The sequence below is a fragment of the Melanerpes formicivorus genome, unplaced genomic scaffold (assembly GCF_026170545.1).
Source record: "Melanerpes formicivorus ecotype bairdi unplaced genomic scaffold, bMelFor1.0.p_v2 SCAF_3, whole genome shotgun sequence".
NCBI classification, from domain to species: domain Eukaryota; kingdom Metazoa; phylum Chordata; class Aves; order Piciformes; family Picidae; genus Melanerpes; species Melanerpes formicivorus.
This window is the reverse complement of record NW_027142355.1, coordinates 6565056-6581534: the sequence shown is the minus strand read 5'-3', so window position 1 is coordinate 6581534 and position 16479 is coordinate 6565056. Positions and strand designations below refer to the sequence as shown.

Here is a 16479-nt window from a genome sequence, read left to right as displayed (position 1 = left end):
TAATAAAAAGCTCATCCTCACAGAAGTTTATGTACATACAAAATGATTCATGTATCCATTTCAGACTAAAGTCTGGTCTCAGAATGAGACCAGAGCAGGCTGATGTGTCATTGACCAATGAATCTTTCGGTTAGTAGCTCCAGTGTTGCCCTATGGCCTGACAAGACCCTGTTCCTTTCAACCATCTCTGCAAAACAATTACATGATTTGCACTTTAAAACACTGGAAGGGCTGGTTTAATTTGTATAAATCAAAGCTAGTGATAACACAAACTGTAGTATCTTTAAGTAAATTTATCACTTACTGAAGAATGGAATTGAATATATTTGTGAAGATATAGGAAGGAATCTTTTTGTTGCCCCATTTTCTTACTTTGTAATTCCTAGTTCTTTTTTTGTGTGATTTAGTACTTAAACCATGTACTTTCATGTCCTCCCTCCCTCCCTTCCTTCCTCCTTCTATCCCTTCCTGGTCTTGTAGGCAGAGATGTAATGAGCATCTCATTGACTGACTGTTTCCTTATTTAACTATTCTCATTATACTTGTATGGTACTACAGAGGTTTTGTGCTAGACTGTTGGCTAGAGGGAAGCACTGTCAGCTGGCATTGCTCCAGCTGCACTTGCTTTGAGAAGGTGGTTCTGGTTCAAAGCCAGGCATTTCAGTATCACATCCAGGCATTTTAGTATTTGACTGTATCTATTTTCTCTCAAGGTCACCAGAATATACAAAGAAATGGCAAAACTGCAGTTAACTGGCCTGTTCTGTATGACATCATGTGTTTTCTATACCTGTCTGATGGAAAGAGTTAATTGTATTTCAAAACACCGATAGGAGGCTGAAAATCTACTTTGGATGGACTTTTGGGGTTTAGTTTCAAGAGATGCAGTTTCCAAGAGATTTATAAGTGCTGTCAGTGTCATCTTAGAGAATGTACTAGTATCTTGCAGATCACTGTTTGATTATAAGCCTAATTAATGATTAATGTATCCAAATAAAAGGATACAGAAGTAAAGGACTAAGATAAAAGCCTTTGTAAAACATCTTAGCTACAGAATGAGAAGGTTTAAACCTGATTTTGCATCATTCAAATAAATCAGAAGCTCTATGGGCCTCTGTCCATGAATGAACATATGTGTTCCTCTTAATGCTAACATTGCACACACACAGAAAGAAGAGTAAATGCCTGTGGCAGCAAAATGAAACCATGGGCACCTCTCCAACACTTGTAATGGCTCAGACTTGATGCCAAGACCTATTTTTATTGTAGTTAGCACTACCATGCTGTTTAAAATGACAGAATATATATAAGTAACTTAGATCTAACCTGTCAGGTTAGACAGCAGTGATGTATTTCAGAGCACCAGTGTGCTTATTTTCCTTTTTTTCATTCTAACTTTTCAACTCTAGTAAACAATAGCCTCTTAATTCTTCAAAGCCATGCACTTGGATGGATATTTCAGAGAGGCTTCACATTCTATACCTTATTGACTACTTATTGAAATTGCTTTTTCAATATAGTCACAATTCATATTTTTTTTTTTTTTAATTATTTAACCAAGACCTCTTTCACTTATCTTGAAGAATCACACTCCTGAAGTGGTTTATATGTACATATCTTCTTATTCCAATGATGACTGCATTTTACTCACAATCTAATTAAAGTGTGTGAGTAATCCCTGTGTTAAAAAAGGAGAGAGAAATAAAGAAGAAAACACTCTGTTGCTTCCTAAAAGCTTCAAGTGCCTAGGTTTGTCAAAGAACATTAAGGAAACTAGAGTGTATACAGTTTTCAAAGAGATCTTGTTTTGTTTCTTCAGTTCACAAGTCATGCTCTGTTGCAGTCTATTAAAAATACACTTGTCTGCAGTTTCAGAGATCATGTCTGCTTATTTCAGATGAATAAGCAGCTATCTACCAGGAGTTGTAGGTATTTCGCAGATGCAGAACAAATAATGAGCAATGTTTTAACAGAGGGTTGGTTATGTTCAAGGAGCAGTTCTGGAGAGAAGCTTAAGAAAAGGAAATGGTAGTTTGGAAAGGTTAGAAGTCTAAAATTTTAATATGCCTGAGCTGTAAATCCAGCCATGTAGCACTTGATTTCATAATCCTGAAAATATTGTATCAAGTAAATATGTACAGTTTATTGCGAAATCCATCTCTACAATGCTGTATCTATCTTTTGACTCAACATGCACAAAAGGCATCCTTCTCTGATATGAAAGACCTAGTGGCTACGTCTTTAGTTCTAGGCAGAGCAGGAATAGAAACCACAATGTCTGCAAAAGGGCACTTTTTATGTCTCTTCTGTGTCCCATGTGGCTCACTCTGCACTGGGTTAGGAACTGGCTGGAGCACTGAGACCAGAGACTGGTGATGAATGGTGCCACACCCAGCTGGCGGCCAGTCACTAGTGGTGTTCCCCAGGAATCAGTGCTGGGCCCCATCCTGTTCAATATCTTTATTGATGATCTGGACGAGAGGATTGAGTCAGTCATCAGTAAATTCGCAGGTGACACCAAGCTGGGGGCAGGAGTTGATCTGTTAGAGGGTTGGAGAGCTCTGCAGAGGGACCATGACTGGCTGGACAGATGGGCAGAGTCCAAGGGCATGAGATTTAACACATCTAAGTGGCAGGTTCTACACATTGGCCACAACAACCCCAGGCGGTGCTAAAGGCTGGGGTCAGGGTGGTTGGAGAGTGGCCAGGCAGAAAGGGACTTGGGGGTACTGGTTGATAGTAGGTTGAACATGAGCCATCAGTGTGCCCAGGTGGCCAAGAAGGCCAATGGCATCCTGGCCTGTATCAGGAATAGTGTGGCCAGCAGGAGCAGGGAAGTCCTTGTGCTCCTGTACTCAGCACTGTTCAGGCTGCACCTTGAGTCCTGTGTCCAATTCTGGGCCACACAGTTTAGGGAAGATGTTGACTTGCTGGAGCATGTCCAGAGAAGGGCAACAAAGCTGGTGAGGAGTTTGGAGCACAAGCCCTATTTTAATACAATCTCTAATTTAAAACAATCTCTAATGGTTAATTATGAAGATAAGAACTTCATGAACGTAGATTTTCCTGCAACTGGGTCTCTTTTATACATTCCTCTAAAGCATCTTGATTTGGCCACACTCTAAGGATATTTAACCACATGGATCAAATTTATAATCTAATCTGGTAAATTCTACATTATTAAGTTTTTGGGGGCAGGGAGGTCAAGGTATTTTTTTATTTTATATTATATTAGAAAACCCCTACAAACCCAAATCAAAACCAAACACTCACCTCTTTCTAGTAGAAATGTGGGTGGGAATTTTTGTCTCCAGATTTTCCTTCTTAGTAGTTTACCTTCACATGTCATTTTAGCTACCATTTGTGAGCTCCTGATGTTCAGGCTTTTGAACTTTGAAACCTGTTTTTGCAGCTCTGCTGTATGTGAGAGATCTGGTCAGTCATGTTATACAAAAGATAGTAAAACCAAATAACCCTCACCCTCGTCTTTAGGTAGCTGTGGTTATGAATAAAAAAGAAAAAAGAAAAAAAAAAAGAAGAACATTCCTTCATTTAGAACCACGTCTTCATTCTGGAAAGTTTGACATTTGTATTCTGTGCAGTTAAGAAAACGTGCATCTGCAAACATACTGTGATTTTCTGCTTGCATAGCAGCAGTGTACTTTTTAAATGGAAACACCAAGTGCTAGTGTCACTCAATTATTTGTGATTACTCCAAGATGCTTTCATCTGGTAATGCAAACCACAGTGTCTGATACCTTTCAAATACATAATGTATGACTTTTTGTCCTAGTGGAAACTTCTAGATTTTATGCAGTTGGAGACATTTTATAATCTGAAATAATTGTTGTGGAAACAATGGATTAAAAGGAAATTCTTTGTTTAGGGGAGTCTCCTAATCTACAGGGTGCTTGTTTTGATGGGAAAGTACTGTGTGGCTTGTGGACAGACTGCTTAGTTATTCTTTTGGAAGTAATCTGGGGACAGGTGGCTTCCCTCAGTTGTCTCTTCCGGACATGTTTACTTCACAGCATCTGACTTCATCCTGACACTGCATCAGGATGGCCTGAGCACTCAGCATGTCTAAAATCTCTAGTTAAACCACAACATAACTCTCTGTGTGCATTAATGACTACCTGAGTAGCATAATCTTTTCAAGCAAACCAGAGCTTATTTTTTGTTGTAATTCATGAGTACTGCAATGAAATAGGAATAGATTGCATTGTCATATTGACTGATTGATTAAAACTTTTCACAGTTATCTGTTTTATCTATTTACACAACTGTGTTTCAGGGAATGGGAGTTCCTTCACGGCTAAGCACTTTTAAACTGACTTTATAGAATGTTTCCACTTAAATTCTAATACTCTGACAAGCCCTTTGACAACAACAAAAAAAGTAAAACTACTGCAACAAAATGAGTTTTGCAGTATATTTCAATGAAAAGGTAGATGAGATTAGGAAATACATTCTTACTGGTCACATGAGTATTTGTAGGGAATTGGTGGATAGAGCTTAATGAATTGAGCAATATACAGTTATAGCAATCTTAATGTAAGGGAGCTGCACAAATCAGTTTCCTTATACTAGTATTTGTCCTTCAGACAGATAGGTTGGGATTTATTTGACAGTATGCAGATATGTATTGTGTGTGAACCTAGCTTCCTAGACTTCTAGTCAGTAGACTTCTAGTCTTACTAGAAACTGCATTTAGAATAATCATAGAAATGTCAGTGTTCACTTGTCAATGGCTTGTCTGTTGTCTTTTCACATCTGCAAGTGCATTATTTATCAAATGTTGTGTCCCTGAGTACATGATGTATGGAAGCTTTTTAATATATATAAAAAAATATGTTTCTGTAGCACAGAAGCTGTTCTTTTATATATACTAAAAAAGTCAATACATAGTCATTACCTAGGATTTTTCTTTTACATAAATAAAATAAATGCAGCTCTTACACCCATTGCACTTCAGTAGTCTGAAGTGATGGCTTTTAGGCAAGGAAACACTCTATCATAGAATAATTTTACTAAATGTCTTAAATCTGTCATTTTGTCAATCTTTTTGCTAGCCATAAACATCAGCCCTGTAGTTTCTGCTTGTTATAGGGAGCATTACTGTGGCTGATGAATTCCTTCTCAGAGGAAATGGAATGCATTTTACATGTATGAATCAGCATTAAAGAGTAGTTGGAGTTTTTCCTCTTTTTGTTTAACAGAAGACACAGAAGAATATCAGAAGTCTCTGATATTCTGTATTTCTTTGCTATGATTTTTTTTTTAGTAATTTATAATTTTCAGTCAATCGTATTTTCACACACATATCATCTCTCCATTTAAAATTGTATTTTTAGTAGCTGGTTGTTTAACTGCCTGCAACTTCTGTGAGTTATCTTTGACTTTTTAGTATAGACATGAAAGCAAAATGAAAAATGTAAATAGTGTCAGAACTATTGTGGCAGAAATATGAGTAATCTTTGGGAGAGCACTGACAGGATACTTTGCTGGCAGAGAGGGAACAGGGAGGTAAACTCCCAGTCTCAATACCCATGCATTCAGAAAAACTGCAGTCAAATGGCTTTTAAAAAATTAAAGTAGAATACATCTCACACTCCAAAAGGCATTGGCAGAACACCCCCACAGGATGATTGTCTTAGATAAAGAAAAACTTCAAATGACTGCTAACTTAAAAGACTTTCATTGAGAATAAAAGAGAGAGATGTGATTTTATAATGTATTCTGAGATTCACAACGGAGACTTTAAAGAGTTCTATGATGTTGCAGCATCACTTCTCTGTTGTAACTTTGAGATTGAAAATATTCCTGAGATATACTTTGTCTTTTTGATGCAAATTATTCACACTTCCTTCAGTCAGGTGATCAGTGTCACCAAAATCTTTAGTTTTTCAACATTGCAAATAATAAATTTCAGAGGGTTCATATATAACTTTATAATCCTTAAATAAAAGAGGGTATGTGTTTAGCTTGGTAGTTACATAGGGTTAGATAGCTACTTTAGCCTTGTTTCGTAATTCTGTTTGTCTGATTTTTAGTTTTGTTGAATGGCAGTGGAAATCAGAATGGATAAAGAGTAATAATTTTGTTGGGGAGAGGAGCATTGTTTGTGGGATCAGTTACAAAGTACTAGCAGCCTAAAACTTAAGCTCACAAATATGGTGGGTACATTCCTTCGCTCTGGAGAGAACTGAACATAATTTTTTCTTTCTGTTTTATAGGTTTGTTGTATGTCATAAACATTGTCTGGTGTAATATGATGTAGATTTGAGTCTTAAATTTTGGAAAAAGGCCTTAAATCTATTAAGTGGGTATGAAATGTCTCAATCAACTTTGTTAATGTCTTAGCAAAAAAGACTGTTCCAAGCATTTGGTTGTTCTATAAATAGTGTCAATAAAATATTTAAGAAAGACCTTAGAAACTAAAGTTTGCTTTTTAACAGTGGAGTGATACAGAGACATATTAGTTTAGAAATACATATGGACAACATTTTAAACTATGGAGTCCCTCAAATCTCCTGTCTCTAAGGAACTCTCTGGTGTTAGGATGTATATTATAAACTGACTATTGCAGAGGTAAGGTGCATGGGATTAAGCATCTGCTAATGGTGCAGCTTGATTTTGCAAGAACAAAATGTACCATGTTGTCTGACCAGCAGTCCATTTTTTTTCCATCAGTCAGTGCACATGACAAAATTTCAAGGGCATTTTTTGGGTTGTATTGACTTCACAGATGGCACTAAAACTAGAGATTTCCTCACCTCATCCATTTTGGTAGCAGCACTGAATTTATCCTTTCAATGGAGAACAGTAATGAATGTGACGAAGGCAAGCAAGAAGGATGGTCATGACTTCATCTGTGATTAAGTGGAAACAGGCCATCATGCAAACTGGTGAAAACAGTATAGACATGAAAATCCAGCATTTAAAGAAACAGCCCTTAAATGCTGCTTCTGAGACACTGTTTTGTGAGAAGAGGTCATGTATTGTTGAGTGAGATTACAACATGATAGCCTATGATTAAAGAAAATTTATGTTAGGGCTGTAAAGTTCAAAGACAGAATGCTTATTCAAAAATCCCGTTGTTTGCTGAAATATGTTGCACAGGGTAATGCTTGTGTAGAGAATTGAATTTTTTCAGTGGACAGAATGGTCTCTCACTGTCTGAGTCTATGCAATGGCATTTTCAACTGGTTAAGATGAGACTACCTGAACTATTTTATTACTGAGTTCATCTCTTCAGCATATGCATGAACTGTTCCTCTTATTATCTTAAGCTGTGTACAAAAGCATCTCCTAACTATCCTTAACTATTTACGAAAGCATGTCTTTCATTAACCTTTCTGGTTCTTTATGAACAATATACAAATGTTCCATCAGTTGCCCTATGGCAGCAGGACCTGCTCAGACAATCTGTGTTGTCCAAAATGCCTGCCTAGAGAACTTCTGTAACTGCTAGCCAAATACATTGTTATTCAGTCAGTCAGTTTGACTCAAGTGAGTCTACTGTCTCAAATTAGTTCATTGTTTTATCAGCACTGAAATCAGCAAGGCTGATTTTGGACTACCCTGGGAACTGATGACTGAATATGCTTCATGTGCACAAAAACACAGTCTGACTTACTGAGCTACATTACAATTATAAGTAAAGTACTAACCTGATTTTCACCCTCATGTAACAGTTTAACTTGAATTCCATAGATCTTTCTGCATATATTAAATATTTTCTAGCTTTTGGGCTTTAGCCACTCTCTGTGAAATGCATACGAATAAGCCACTGAAAGAAAAACTGGAGCAAAGCACTGCAGCTAATGCTTACATAACATGCGTTGTGTTGAAAATCCTCAAATTCATTTTCCTGCCCTGCTGGGCCAAGATGAAGAAGCACATATGGTGAGGAAAGCCACTTGCTGTTGGGAGACCTCTGCATTCCCACTGCACAGGGAGGAACAATTTTGCCTCATCCCTCACACTCTTCTGCTAATCTGGCACAAATCAAATGCAGGAGACAGAGCGTGAATGTGGATAAGTGAGAAGATGCAATTTCCTGTCTCATGTGGCTAAACATTTCTTGTTAAGTGTCAGGTTTAGAGCTGAGTAAAGTGTGGAATAATGTATTTATGATTCTGTTTATACAATTTGACTTGTGATTCAGTAAACGCTTCTCCCTCTTTTCTTACATTTCTGTTGCATCTACAAAAACTAGTTTTTCTTGAAGCATAAACATGGACTATAAATGGGCTTTCAACCCTGTTTTGGCATACCTGCTCTTTTTGCATTTTCATGGAATCTGTGGAAGGTTAGCAATAATATGGATAAGAAGAAGAGATTGCTGCAAAGTAATCTGCATTTTTCAAGCAAAATCCATGCAATGCAACATCAAATGAGGAAAAAACAAGGGTCATGTATGTATAAGCAGCAGAAAAATCACTTGTGAAGAGAAAGATTTTATACCACCTCTTTCCTCAACAATTCTGAAAAAAAAAAAAACAAACAATAAAATCTCATCATCCACGGGTAAATGCCCCACAGAAACGTTCTTTAGCCCTCAAACATGACATATCTAAAGAGTGAAAGTCAGGTTTTGCAAGTCATCAGGATGAGCAACCCTGGTAAAGGAAGGTTGACAAAGGTGACAGAAATAGCAATTAATTGGCAAGAAAATGGCAAGAGAAATGGTCTGCAAAACTGGCTAAACATTGTATCTGATTTAGATTTTAGTCTCACCTTTGGAAGGGAGGAACACAGCTAATACAAACTCTAGAGTTCATATTTACAGCTAAAAATAAACCTCATGCAAGTAGAAAAATCATGTGGTTGGAAGGATATGAGGAGAGGCTGTGGGGAAGGACAGGAAAGTATTTTTACTGTCTTAAATGCTACTGTACTTACTATCTCCTATTATATCGCTTCTTCTAAAGTACTTCTATTCTTCACCTGAAGAGTTTCAGGGCATTAAGAATTATTTCATGTTCCTGTTGGCAAAAATTAGGTCATCCAGTTGGAGGAGGTTATGAAGGAAGGATGCTATGTCGGTGATGTAGGTGACCTGTCAGATAATAAAAATCTAAAAATGCTTCCAGAGATAAAGATGAAACAGGCTGCAAGGCAGGCTCAGCAGGGAGACAGTGGTGAGGATCACTTTTGGCTATTAGTAGCTGATAAATGAAAGGGCTTGCCTTTTCATATTTGTGTCATCATCCAATATATTTTTCTTTTTTCTTTTAGTGAAGCTCAGTATGTAGAATATGACAGATTTATTAGTGTTACACCAGTAACTTATTCTAACTAGAGTTGTTATGGGTCATCTGTTACTTCCATCCAAAATATTTCCTTGTAGTATCATAACTTGTCACAAATACAATTTACACAAATAACTACTGCATAAAACAATGGTTTGCTAAATTTGACTGGACTGCTCCTACTCCAGGTCACATTATTTAAACAGTTACAAAGTAACAAACAATAAATTAAATAACAAAATACATCTTAATTACTCCATGACTGTTTGTTATTCATGTTGATTTGCAATGCCTGAAATGATCATCCCCTTCCTTTCAGAAAACAAATATTGTAGATCTCTGGCACAGGTCATATTTATTAACCTCTGATAAAACAACAGCAACAATAACTTAGTTCTCCAGGTTTATAAGAATGGTAGAAGGAATACATTAAAATCTGTCAGGCTTACATAGGGATCAGTGAGGTTCTACCAGACAGAAAGAAGTGCAGACAGAATATGCAGTTGTATATCAAAAGTAGTTGCAGTTTACTTATGATCAGCTTTAGTAATCATAAGTCTACCACAAACAGCCAAATTTTGTGTAGAATTAGAGATCCTACATGTGAAATATATGTTATAAAATACGAGAGAATATAATCCCTCCATTGCAGAATAAATCTGTGAATAGTCCAACATAACAAAAGCTTCCAATAAATACTGTTACTTTTTGGAGTCTCTGGTCAAACAGAAGAAATATTTCTGATGAGCTGTTTGTTTCTAATGAAATCAGACAGAATGTTATGGTCCTTAATGGTACTTCGTTAATCTTCAAGTCCATTTTAGTAAGTTAAATATCTTGTAGATGGAAGTAATTTTCAGCTGCCATTCTGACAATTTACAGTAACATTCTTAGGCCATATTCACAAATACTTGCCAACACAGCTAGAAGAGTGGAAACTAAAAGAAATCCCACACTCATATACTGAATCTGACTAAGATGGTTATACTGGCAAAACACCAATGTGTGGTTATGCCAGTAGAGGAAAGCTAATGTTAGATTTTCATCTGTCATTCAGTGAGGTGATGTAACTAACTGTGCTGGCAGGAGAGCATCTCTTCCTGGCATACATCAAGGGGCTTTGACAGCATGGCCTGAGTAGATTGCCTAGTGGCTGAGGCTTTTAAGTAGGCAAGCAAAAAAAAAAAATTGCATTGAAATACTGGATGATCTGGCAAAGTAAAGCATTTAATTTGGGATAGACCAAGAAAGCAGTTAAGGGAACCAACAAAGCTGGTTCTTTTTTCTTACCACCATTTTGCAGGCTGCAGACTATATTCCAATATACGGAATAAAATTCCCTGAAAGGGAAACAAATAGATTGTAGTATTGGCCTATTTATTTAGATGCAGTGGAACCAAAATTAACAAATATAATGATGGCTCATAATATTTTTTAATGATGGAAAATCAGTATTTAATAACTAGTAATTGTGTGGTCGTGTTCCTTTTGGCATGCAACTGCTCTCTGTCATTTTGTTGCACTGTTACAGTTATTAATTACAGTTTAAAAGCAGAAAAAAAACCCAGAAGTGTCTTTTTAAAATTTATTTTAAGAAAGGGAAGAAAAATTACCTTTTCATTCTTTCACTTAATTGAATTGGTTTTCCTCCAGAGATAAAGTGTCCTATTTAATCATTACAGCAGATGTGCAACAACAATCTGAATACATGGGAATGTAAACCAAAGGGATTTTCTGTTTAAAGCATTGGCAACATCTTAAAAATGTGCAATCTGTTGAATTCAGGGTTGGCTTTGAGCACTGAAAGCATAGAACTGAAGAAAAGGCTTTACTTTATATTAATAATTGACAGTTATAAAATACCTTGAGGAACAGAATCCCTCAATTTGTATAAAGTAGCGGAATTAAAATATACCATATAAAATATAGACTATTAATTGAGCTGACCCAAATTCCATGTACTTTACCCAGGTTTCACCATACTTTATCATTTCACTTTGAATACTAATTTGCTACTGATATAATTATTTAGGTTATTTAAATATCCATAATATGCAAATTGGAGCACATTAAAGCATATTAAATCATATTAAAATATGGTCTCTACCCCAGTCGTCTTTATTTAGTTCAAGAAGACAGAACAAGGAAGGTGAAGTTGTCAGGACTGTATCACAGAGACCATTAAATAAAAAAAATATTAATAAAGTCACTGAATAGTTCAGTAACACTTCTCAGTTTTTATTACAGATAGTTCAGTAATGTTTCTTAATTATGACAACTACTGTTTAAGGACTTGTGATGTAACACCTCCTAATTACCACTACTACTGTAACATTCTTTGGGGTGATACCTTCACCCAGTTTCCTGTAGGTAACCTGGTAGCACTCAATTTTAAGAACTTTAAAAGCTGAAAAACATTTAGGTATGTATGCAGGCTGGTCCATCTCACTTTGGGTCCTGGGAAAAATATGGAGCAAGCCCTCTTGGAACATATTTCTGGGCACATGAAGGACAAGTAGGTTACTTGGAACAGCCAAACATGCCTGACCAACCTGATTGCCTGATTTCATGGTGGGCCATCTGGATTTATGCCTTATGGGAGATCTGGAGACATAGTTTACCTGGATTTTAACAAGGCTTTTGTCACTCTGTCTAGCAATATTTTGGTACCCAAATTAGGATCTTATAGTCTGGGCAGGTGTACAACACAATAGGTAAGAGTCCATTTGGATGATGTGGCTCAGAGGGTCATGGGTCTAGATCATGCAGTATCTAGAGGCCAGTAAGAAGGAGTCTGTTCTGGGAGCTGTCCTTTTGAACATCTTTACCAATGACCAGTAGGAGGGAATGACATGCAGTCTTGCCAAGCTTGTAGATGGCACCAAATTGAGGATTAATAGTTGGTATGGAAAGAGCCATCATCCAGAGGCACCTAGACAGGATGGAGGAATTAATCAATAAGAAATTGATAAAATTCTACAGGGACAAATGTGAAGTTTGGCATCTGGAAAGGTAGAGTCCTTGCAAACATACAGGCTAGAAAATGGCTGGGGAGCAGCTCTGTGGGAAAGGCCATAGAGGCCTCACAGACACCAAGAAACATGAGCTAATAGTGCCATGGAGGCAAACAAGACCAACAGTCTCCTAAGCTGTTTTAATAGATGTGAATAGATTGAGGGCAGGGATTATCCCTACCTATCTACCTAGATCTCATTAGGCTGCATCTGAAACACTGCCCTCCCAATACAACACATACATCAGTAAACTGGAACAAATTCAGCACAAGACCACCATAAGCTTTAATGGCTGGAACACTTGATCTCTAAGGAGAGACTGATGAAGCTGGGCTTGTTCAGCCTGAAGCAGAGACAGCTTTGGGCAGACTGAACTGCAGCCCCCCATGCCTACATGAAGGTCATGGAAAGGGTGGAGGTGCGGTCTTCACTGTGGGATGTGGCAAGAGAGCAGGAAAGCAGGGGAATGAATAAAAACAAAAGTAATTCAGATTGGATAAAAGGAAAATAATTTACCCCTCAGTTTGTAGGCTCTTATGGTGTTTTTTCTACTGCAATTTCTGCCCTTTCTTAAGCTTTTCCAGGTTGTTGTCTCTACCACTGGAAATTTCTGTCCTCATCCCCCATTTTGGGTAATCAAGGTTAAGATTTTTGGTCTAGATTATGAAGCAGTAGGCTCTTTCAAAAGTCTCATTTGAAAATACTATTTTGAAAACTGTTTTTTAGAAAGTTCTTTTAGAGTGGACTTCAGCACAGAATGTGCGTAGCATACAATGTAGCGTCTGCACTGCAGCTAAGAATCTGGTGCCTGGTTCTAAAATCCAGTTCAGGTTAGTGGAGGTTTCATCCTGCTCCAGAGATAGGTAAGGAATTCACAAAATGGAAGGCAATAAATGAAATCTGGCAGACAAACTCTACTGGTGCAGTGTTATGATGAATTACAATACTGGCAGATGGAGCCAGGGAGCAGTATAGTTCCCCTGTGATCAAGGAGGAGGTAGTTAGATATCTCCTTAGCTGCTTACATCCCCACAAGTCCATGGGATCAGGTAGGATCCATCCTAGGGTGCTGAGAGAGCTGGCAGATGAGCTGGCCAAGCTGCTCTCCATCATTTTTCAACAGTCCTGGCTCACTAGAAAGGTCCCAGATGACTGGAAACTGGCCAAGGTGATGCCCATCCACAAGAAGGGCCGGATGGATGAGCCAGGGAATTACAGACCTGTCAGCCTGACCTCAGTGCCAGGCAAGATTATGGAACAGGTCATCCTGAGTGCAATCACACAGCACTTACAAGATGGCCAAGGAATCAGGTCCAGCCAGCATGGATTTAGGAAGGGCAGGTCGTGCCTGACCAACCTGATCTCCTTCTGTAATCAGGTGACCCGCCTGGTGGATGTGGGGAAGGCTGTGGATGTGGTCTACCTGGACTTCAGCAAGGCCTTTGACACCGTCCCCCACAGCAAACTCCTAGCCAAGCTGTAAGCCCGTGGCTTGGACAGCAGGACACTGTGTTGGGTTAAGAACTGGCTGGAGGTCCAAGCCCAGACATTGGTGGTGAATGGTGCCACATCCAGCTGGCAGCCAGTCACTAGTGGTGTTCCCCAGGGATCAGTGCTGGGCCCCATCTTGTTCAATATCTTTATTGCTGATCTGGATGGGGGGATTGAATCAGCCATCAGTAAGTTTGCAGATGACACCAAGCTGGGAGCAGATGTTGATCTGTTAGAGGGTAGGAGAGCTCTGCAGGGGGACCTCGACAGGCTGGACAGATGGGCAGAATCCAAGGGCATGAGACTTAGCACGTCTAAGTGGCAGGTTCTGCACATTAGCCACAGCAACCCCATGCAGTGCTACAGGCTGGGGTCAGCGTGGCTGGAGAGCAGCCAGGCAGAAAGGGACTTGGGGGTACTGATTGATAGTAGGCTGAACATGAGCCATCAGTGTGCCCAGGTGGCTAAGAAGGCCTATGGCATCCTGGCCTGCATCAGGAATAGTGTGGCCAGCAGGAGCAGGGAGGTCATTCTGCCCCTGTACACTGCACTGGTTAGGCCACACCTTGAGTCCTGTGTCCAATTCTGGGCCCCTCAGTTTAGGGAAGATGTTGCCATGCTGGAGCATGTCCAGAGAAGGGCAACAAAGTTGGTGAGGGTCTTGGAGCACAGGCCCTATGAGGAGAGGCTGAGGGAGCTGGGGTTGCTTAGCCTGGAGAAGAGAAGGCTCAGAGGAAACCTTCCTGCTCTCTACAACTACCTGAAGGGAGGTAGACAGGCAGAGGTTGGTCTCTTCTCCCAGGCAGCCAGTACCAGAACAAGAGGACACAGTCTCAAGCTGCACCAAGGGAGGTTTAGGCTGGAAATTAGGAAGAAATTCTCCATAGAAAGAGTGATTTGCCATTGGAATGGGCTGCCCAGGGAGGTGGTGGAGTCACCATGCCTGGAGGTGTTTAGGAAGACACTGGATGGGGTGCTTGGTGCCATGGTTTAGTTCATTAGATAGCATTGGGTGATAGGTTGGATCTCAATGATCTTAACCTGGTTAAGTCTATTCTAAAACAAAGAATAAAATAAATCAGTGATATCAAAGCAAGTCAAACTCAAGTGAAACCTTTAGAGATCAATAGTAACAGGGAGAAAATGAGCACATAATTTAAAGTTTTTTTTAATGTGAAAATATTTTTATTAGTTTATATGTTATGGTTGATTCACTGCCTGGTTTGATTAAATGTAAATTAATTGAAGTCAAGGGAGCAACCATCAATGGATTCATCCTGCTGTCTTAAACTTATTCTGACATAAGGAATGGACTAAGCAAACATTTTTGGATAAGGCTAGTACTGCAGCACAGCCATTGTAAGATGTCTGTTCACAAATTACAATTGTAATGCTTGCTAAGGGCTGAAGGGACTTGCTTGATTGTTTGTTTTTCTTTTTGTCATTCCATTGTAGCTGCTTTCTTGCTCATTACATCGTTCCCATTAGCATAATATATTGGTTGCATTTGCACAGTTTTTCTTGCCAAAAGCTGCCCTGCAGTTGTACAGCCATTGGAGTAACCAGCTGTTACTTATTTAAGCCTCCATCATTTTGTATGACAGAGTAAGTTAATTATGTCCTGCTTGAAGATGCTAAATAAAATTATCTTCTGAACAAGAGTACTTCACTTAATATTTGTCTCTATCAGGTACTTGAACTCTGACACTTATGCCATATGCACTAAAACAAACACATTTTAAAACTAAACCTAGTAAAAAGTTAATTACTACAGAGTTGTTTTATGGTAGTTCTAAAGCACAATTATCTCTTTATCTCAGGCATAATGAATATTTAAAAGACTTCTGAAAACAGAAACTAAAATAGAGTTAATATCATAATAAGCTAGCAATTATAGTTAAACTTTTTCTGTACTTTCTACTCAACAATATATTCTAGTTATGTGTCAGTCAACAGCAACAGTCCCTCAATGTTACAGCAAACCATTTAGGTTTTCTTTTAAACCTGGATTATGAGTGGAATCCAGGAGGTACTTTTTTTTTTCCTTGGTATACTCTTATGTTAGTTCACTATATGGCAGCTTGCTCTCTTTCCCTTTTTCATCACCAGACAATTATGCATATGAAAGTGACAATTTTGGGGTGGGCAACTGGCTCCATGAGTTTTAAGTGTTCCAAAATGTCACCTCCCGTATTTTCAAACAGATTATAATTAAAGATATTCCAGTCCACATTAATTTATTTTGTATAGTTGTCCATCTGCCACATTTGCTAGTTGATGTAGCCTTGGAGTAAATACAATCTCCATTCAAGTTAGATACATGAAGACTGAGTTAATAATACACAACTGATAGAAAATGTTATTTTTGCACTTTTATATTTTTTAACAATTTATTTTATAAGTTGTCCTGCATCTTATCTAGATGAATTCATCTAACTGTGCAAATGAGAATGCAATTGACCAAATAGAGTTTAGTTTTCTAAGTATTTCAAAGGAGTATGAACATTACTTGAAGGTTGGACTGCACTCTAGTAGAAAAAAAAATTGAAATCTTAAAAGAAGATTTTTATTAATTAAAACTAGAAATAAGACTGAAATTCATTATTGTACAGAATTATCAGTAGCCATAAAAATGAGGTTTTTGTTGCTGGGTTTTTTGTTAGGTTGGTTTGGTTTTTGTGTTTGTTTTTTCATTTGTTTGTTTTTTTCATTTGTTT

At 38.2% G+C, this 16479-nt stretch overlaps 1 protein-coding gene across 8 annotated transcripts in view; it reads left to right on the top strand.

Moving 5' to 3' along the window:
* Positions 1-16479, top strand: part of GRM8 (glutamate metabotropic receptor 8) — a 359393-nt gene that overhangs the window by 317239 nt on the left and 25675 nt on the right. The gene's annotated exons all lie outside the window — the stretch shown is intronic.